Here is a 7389-nt window from a genome sequence, read left to right as displayed (position 1 = left end):
TAATCACGTGGGCCCCACCCGGAAATCACGTGGGCCCCACCCGGAAATCACGTGGGCCCCACCCGGAAATCACGTGGGCCCCACCCGGAAATCACGTGGGCCCCACCCGGAAATCACGTGGGCCCCCAGGGGAAATCACGTGGGCCCCACCCGGATATCACGTGGGCCCCACCCGGAAATCACGTGGGCCCCACCCGGAAATCACGTGGGCCCCACGGGGAAATCACGTGGGCCCCACCCGGAAATCACGTGGGCCCCACCCGGAAATCACGTGGGCTCCCAGGGGAAATCACGTGGGCCCCACCCGGAAATCACGTGGACCCCACCCGGAAATCACGTGGGCCCCACCCTGAAATCACGTGGGCCCCACCCTGAAATCACGCGGGCCCCACGGGGAAATCACGTGGGCCCCACCCGGAAATCACGTGGGCCACACCCGGAAATCACGTGGGCCCCACCCGGAAATCACGTGGGCCCCACCCGGAAATCACGTGGGCCCCACCCGGAAATCACGTGGGCCCCCAGGGGAAATCACGTGGGCCCCACCCGGAAATCACGTGGGCCCCACCCGGAAATCACGTGGGCCCCACCCGGAAATCACGTGGGCCCGACGGGGAAATCACGTGGGCCCCACCCGGAAATCACGTGGGCCCCACCCGGAAATCACGTGGGCCCCACCCGGAAATCACGTGGGCCCCACCCGGAAATCACGTGGGCCCCACCCGGAAATCACGTGGGCCCCACCCGGAAATCACGTGGGCCCCACCCGGAAATCACGTGGGCCCCACCCGGAAATCACGTGGGCCCCACCCGGAAATCACGTGGGCCCCCAGGGGAAATCACGTGGGCCCCACCCGGAAATCACGTGGGCCCCACCCGGAAATCACGTGGGCCCCACCCGGAAATCACGTGGGCCCCAGGGGGAAATCACGTGGGCCCCACCCGGAAATCACGTGGGCCCCACCCGGAAATCACGTGGGCCCCACCCGGAAATCACGTGGGCCCCACCCGGAAATCACGTGGGCCCCACCCGGAAATCACGTGGGCCCCACCCGGAAATCACGTGGGCCCCACCCGGAAATCACGTGGGCCCCCAGGGGAAATCACGTGGGCCCCACCCGGAAATCACGTGGGCCCCACCCGGAAATCACGTGGGCCCCACCCGGAAATCACGTGGGCCCGACGGGGAAATCACGTGGGCCCCACCCGGAAATCACGTGGGCCCCACCCGGAAATCACGTGGGCCCCACCCGGAAATCACGTGGGCCCCACCCGGAAATCACGTGGGCCCCACACGGAAATCACGTGGGCCCCACCCGGAAATCACGTGGGCCCCACCCGGAAATCACGTGGGCCCCACCCGGAAATCACGTGGGCCCCACCCGGAAATCACGTGGGCCCCACCCGGAAATCACGTGGGCCCCACGGGGAAATCACGTGGGCCCCACCCGGAAATCACGTGGGGCCCAGCCGGAAATCACGTGGGCCCCACGGGGAAATCACGTGGGCCCCACCCGGAAATCACGTGGGCCCCACCCGGAAATCACGTGGGCCCCACCCGGAAATCACGTGGGCCCCACCCGGAAATCACGTGGGCTCCCAGGGGAAATCACGTGGGCCCCACCCGGATATCACGTGGGCCCCACCCGGAAATCACGTGGGCCCCACCCGGAAATCACGTGGGCCCCACGGGGAAATCACGTGGGCCCCACCCGGAAATCACGTGGGCCCCACCCGGAAATCACGTGGGCTCCCAGGGGAAATCACGTGGGCCCCACCCGGAAATCACGTGGGCCCCACCCGGAAATCACGTGGGCCCCACCCTGAAATCACGTGGGCCCCACCCTGAAATCACGTGGGCCCCACGGGGAAATCACGTGGGCCCCACCCGGAAATCACGTGGGCCACACCCGGAAATCACGTGGGCCCCACCCGGAAATCACGTGGGCCCCACCCGGAAATCACGTGGGCCCCACCCGGAAATCACGTGGGCCCCCAGGGGAAATCACGTGGGCCCCACCCGGAAATCACGTGGGCCCCACCCGGAAATCACGTGGGCCCCACCCGGAAATCACGTGGGCCCGACGGGGAAATCACGTGGGCCCCACCCGGAAATCACGTGGGCCCCACCCGGAAATCACGTGGGCCCCACCCGGAAATCACGTGGGCCCCACCCGGAAATCACGTGGGCCCCACCCGGAAATCACGTGGGCCCCACCCGGAAATCACGTGGGCCCCACCCGGAAATCACGTGGGCCCCACCCGGAAATCACGTGGGCCCCCAGGGGAAATCACGTGGGCCCCACCCGGAAATCACGTGGGCCCCACCCGGAAATCACGTGGGCCCCACCCGGAAATCACGTGGGCCCCACGGGGAAATCACGTGGGCCCCACCCGGAAATCACGTGGGCCCCACCCGGAAATCACGTGGGCCCCCAGGGGAAATCACGTGGGCCCCACCCGGAAATCACGTGGGCCCCACCCGGAAATCACGTGGGCCCCACCCGGAAATCACTTGGGCCCCACCCGGAAATCACGTGGGCCCCACGGTGAAATCACGTGGGCCCCACCCGGAAATCACGTGGGCCCCACGGGGAAATCACGTGGGCCCCACCCGGAAATCACGTGGGCCCCACCCGGAAATCACGTGGGCCCCCAGGGGAAATCACGTGGTCCCCACCCGGAAATCACGTGGGCCCCACCCGGAAATCACTTGGGCCCCACCCGGAAATCACGTGGGCCCCACGGGGAAATCACGTGGGCCCCACCCGGAAATCACGTGGGCCCCACCCGGAAATCACGTGGGCCCTACCCGGAAATCACGTGGGCCCCACGGGGAAATCACGTGGGCCCCACGGGGAAATCACGTGGGCCCCACCCGGAAATCACGTGGGCCCCACCCGGAAATCACGTGGGTCCCACCCGGAAATCACGTGGGCCCCACCCGGAAATCACGTGGGCCCCACCCGGAAATCACGTGGGCCCCACCCGGAAATCACGTGGGCCCCACCCGGAAATCACGTGGGCCCCACCCGGAAATCACGTGGGCCCCACGGGGAAATCACGTGGGGCCCACCCGGAAATCACGTGGGCCCCACGGGGAAATCACGTGGGCCCCACCCGGAAATCACGTGGGCCCCACCCGGAAATCACGTGGGCCCCACCCGGAAATCACGTGGGCCCCACCCGGAAATCACGTGGGCCCCACCCGGAAATCACGTGGGCCCCCAGGGGAAATCACGTGGGCCCCACCCTGATATCACGTGGGCCCCACCCGGAAATCACGTGGGCCCCACCCGGAAATCACGTGGGCCCCACGGGGAAATCACGTGGGCCCCACCCGGAAATCACGTGGGCCCCACCCGGAAATCACGTGGGCCCCCAGGGGAAATCACGTGGGCCCCACCCGGAAATCACGTGGGCCCCACCCGGAAATCACGTGGGCCCCACCCGGAAATCACGTGGGCCCCACCCTGAAATCACGTGGGCCCCACCTGGAAATCACGTGGGCCCCACCCGGAAATCACGTGGGCCCCACCCGGAAATCACGTGGGCCCCACCCGGAAATCACGTGGGCCCCACCCGGAAATCACGTGGGCCCCCAGGGGAAATCACGTGGGCCCCACCCGGAAATCACGTGGGCCCCACCCGGAAATCACGTGGGCTCCACCCGGAAATCACGTGGGCCCCACCCGGAAATCACGTGGGCCCCACCCGGAAATCACGTGGGCCCCACCCGGAAATCACGTGGGCCCCACGGGGAAATCACGTGGGCCCCACCCGGAAATCACGTGGGCCCCACCCGGAAATCACGTGGGCCCCACCCGGAAATCACGTGGGGCCCACCCGGAAATCACGTGGGCCCCACGGGGAAATCACGTGGGCCCCACCCGGAAATCACGTGGGCCCCACCCGGAAATCACGTGGGCCCCACCCGGAAATCACGTGGGCCCCACCCGGAAATCACGTGGGCCCCACCCGGAAATCACGTGGGCCCCCAGGGGAAATCACGTGGGCCCCACCCGGAAATCACGTGTGCCCCCAGGGGAAATCACGTGGACCCCACCTGGATATCACGTGGGCCCCACCCGGAAATCACGTGGGCCCCACCCGAAATCACGTGGGCCCCACCCGGAAATCACGTGGGCCCCACCCGGAAATCACGTGGGCCCCACCCGGAAATCACGTGGGCACCACGGGGAAATCACGTGGGCCCCACCCGGAAATCACGTGGTCCCCACCCGGAAATCACGTGGGCCCCACCCGGAAATCACGTGGGGCCCACCCGGAAATCACGTGGGCCCCACCCGGAAATCACGTGGGCCCCACGGGGAAATCACGTGGGCCCCACCCGGAAATCACGTGGGCCCCACCCGGAAATCACGTTGGCCCCACACGGAAATCACGTGGGCCCCACCCGGAAATCACGTGGGCCCCACACGGAAATCACGTGGGCCCCACCCGGAAATCACGTGGGCCCCACGGGGAAATCACGTGGGCCCCACCCGGAAATCACGTGGGCCCCACCCGGAAATCACGTGGGCCCCACCCGGAAATCACGTGGGCCCCACGGGGAAATCACGTGGGCCCCACCCGGAAATCACGTGGGCCCCACGGGGAAATCACGTGGGCCCCACCCGGAAATCACGTGGGCCCCACCCGGAAATCACGTGGGCCCCACACGGAAATCACGTGGGCCCCACCCGGAAATCACGTAGGCCCCACACGGAAATCACGTGGGCCCCACCCGGAAATCACGTGGGCCCCACCCGGAAATCACGTGGGACCCACCCGGAAATCACGTGGGCCCCACCCGGAAATCACGTGGGCCCCACGGGGAAATCACGTGGGCCCCACCCGGAAATCACGTGGGCCCCACCCGGAAATCACGTGGGCCCCACCCGGAAATCACGTGGGACCCCAGGGGAAATCACGTGGGACCCACCCGGAAATCACGTGGGCCCCACCCGGAAATCACGTGGGCCCCACCCGGAAATCACGTGGGACCCACCCGGAAATCACGTGGGCCCCACCCGGAAATCACGTGGGCCCCACCCGGAAATCACGTGGGCCCCACCCGGAAATCACGTGGGCCCCACCCGGAAATCACGTGGGCCCCACCCGGAAATCACGTGGGCCCCACCCGGAAATCACGTGGGGCCAACCCGGAAATCACGTGGGGCCCACCCGGAAATCACGTGGGCCCCACGGGGAAATCACGTGGGCCCCACCCGGAAATCACGTGGGCCCCACCCGGAAATCACGTGGGCCCCACCCGGAAATCACGTGGGCCCCACCCGGAAATCACGTGGGCCCCACCCGGAAATCACGTGGGCCCCACCCGGAAATCACGTGGGCCCCACCCGGAAATCACGTGGGCCCCACCCGGAAATCACGTGGGCCCCACCCGGAAATCACGTGGGCCCCACCCGGAAATCACGTGGGCCCCACCCGGAAATCACGTGGGCCCCACCCGGAAATCACGTGGGCCCCCAGGGGAAATCACGTGGGCCCCACCCGGAAATCACGTGGGCCCCACCCGGAAATCACGTGGGCCCCACCCGGAAATCTCGTGGGCCCCACCCGGAAATCACGTGGGCCCCACCCGTAAATCACGTGGGCCCCACGGGGAAATCACGTGGGCCCCACCCGGAAATCACGTGGGGCCCACCCGGAAATCACGTGGGCCCCACGGGGAAATCACGTGGGCCCCACCCGGAAATCACGTGGGCCCCACCCGGAAATCACGTGGGCCCCACCCGGAAATCACGTGGGCCCCACCCGGAAATCACGTGGGCCCCACCCGGAAATCACGTGGGCCCCACGGGGAAATCACGTGGGCCCCACCCGGAAATCACGTGTGCCCCACCCGGAAATCACGTGGGCCCCACCCGGAAATCACGTGGGCCCCACCCGGAAATCACGTGGGCCCCACCCGGAAATCACGTGGGCCCCACCCGGAAATCACGTGGGCCCCACCCGGAAATCACGTGGGCCCCACCCGGAAATCACGTGGGCCCCACCCGGAAATCACGTGGGCCCCACCCGGAAATCACGTGGGCCCCACGGGGAAATCACGTGGGCCCCACCCGGAAATCACGTGGGCCCCACCCGGAAATCACGTGGGCCCCCAGGGGAAATCACTTGGGCCCCACCCGGAAATCACGTGGGCCCCACGGGGAAATCACGTGGGCCCCACCCGGAAATCACGTGGGCCCCACCCGGAAATCACGTGGGCCCCACCCGGAAATCACGTGGGGCCCACCCGGAAATCACGTGGGCCCCACCCGGAAATCACGTGGGCCCCACGGGGAAATCACGTGGGCCCGACCCGGAAATCACGTGGGGCCCACCCGGAAATCACGTGGGCCCCACCCGGAAATCACGTGGGCCCCACCCGGAAATCACGTGGGCCCCCAGGGGAAATCACGTGGGCCCCACCCGGATATCACGTGGGCCCCACCCGGAAATCACGTGGGCCCCACCCGGAAATCACGTGGGCCCCACGGGGAAATCACGTGGGCCCCACCCGGAAATCACGTGGGCCCCACCCGGAAATCACGTGGGCTCCCAGGGGAAATCACGTGGGCCCCACCCGGAAATCACGTGGGCCCCACCCGGAAATCACGTGGGCCCCACCCGGAAATCACGTGGGCCCCACCCGGAAATCACGTGGGCCCCACCCGGAAATCACGTGGGCCCCACCCGGAAATCACGTGGGCCCCACCCGGAAATCACGTGGGCCCCACCCGGAAATCACGTGGGCCCCACCCGGAAATCACGTGGGCCCCACCCGGAAATCACGTGGGCCCCCAGGGGAAATCACGTGGGCCCCACCCGGAAATCACGTGGGCCCCACCCGGAAATCACGTGGGCCCCACCCGGAAATCACGTGGGCCCCACGGGGAAATCACGTGGGCCCCACCCGGAAATCACGTGGGCCCCACCCGGAAATCACGTGGGCCCCACCCGGAAATCACGTGGGCCCCACCCGGAAATCACGTGGGCCCCACCCGGAAATCACGTGGGCCCCACCCGGAAATCACGTGGGCCCCCAGGGGAAATCACGTGGGCCCCACCCGGAAATCACGTGGGCCCCACCCGGAAATCACGTGGGCCCCACCCGGAAATCACGTGGGCCCGACGGGGAAATCACGTGGGCCCCACCCGGAAATCACGTGGGCCCCACCCGGAAATCACGTGGGCCCCACCCGGAAATCACGTGGGCCCCACCCGGAAATCACGTGGGCCCCACCCGGAAATCACGTGGGCCCCACCCGGAAATCACGTGGGCCCCACCCGGAAATCACGTGGGCCCCACCCGGAAATCACGTGGGCCCCACCCGGAAATCACGTGGGCCCCACGGGGAAATCACGTGGGCCCCACCC

This window comes from Ovis canadensis, chromosome 5 (assembly GCF_042477335.2).
Source record: "Ovis canadensis isolate MfBH-ARS-UI-01 breed Bighorn chromosome 5, ARS-UI_OviCan_v2, whole genome shotgun sequence".
NCBI lineage: Eukaryota > Metazoa > Chordata > Mammalia > Artiodactyla > Bovidae > Ovis > Ovis canadensis.
Note: the sequence above shows the minus strand (reverse complement) of the source record.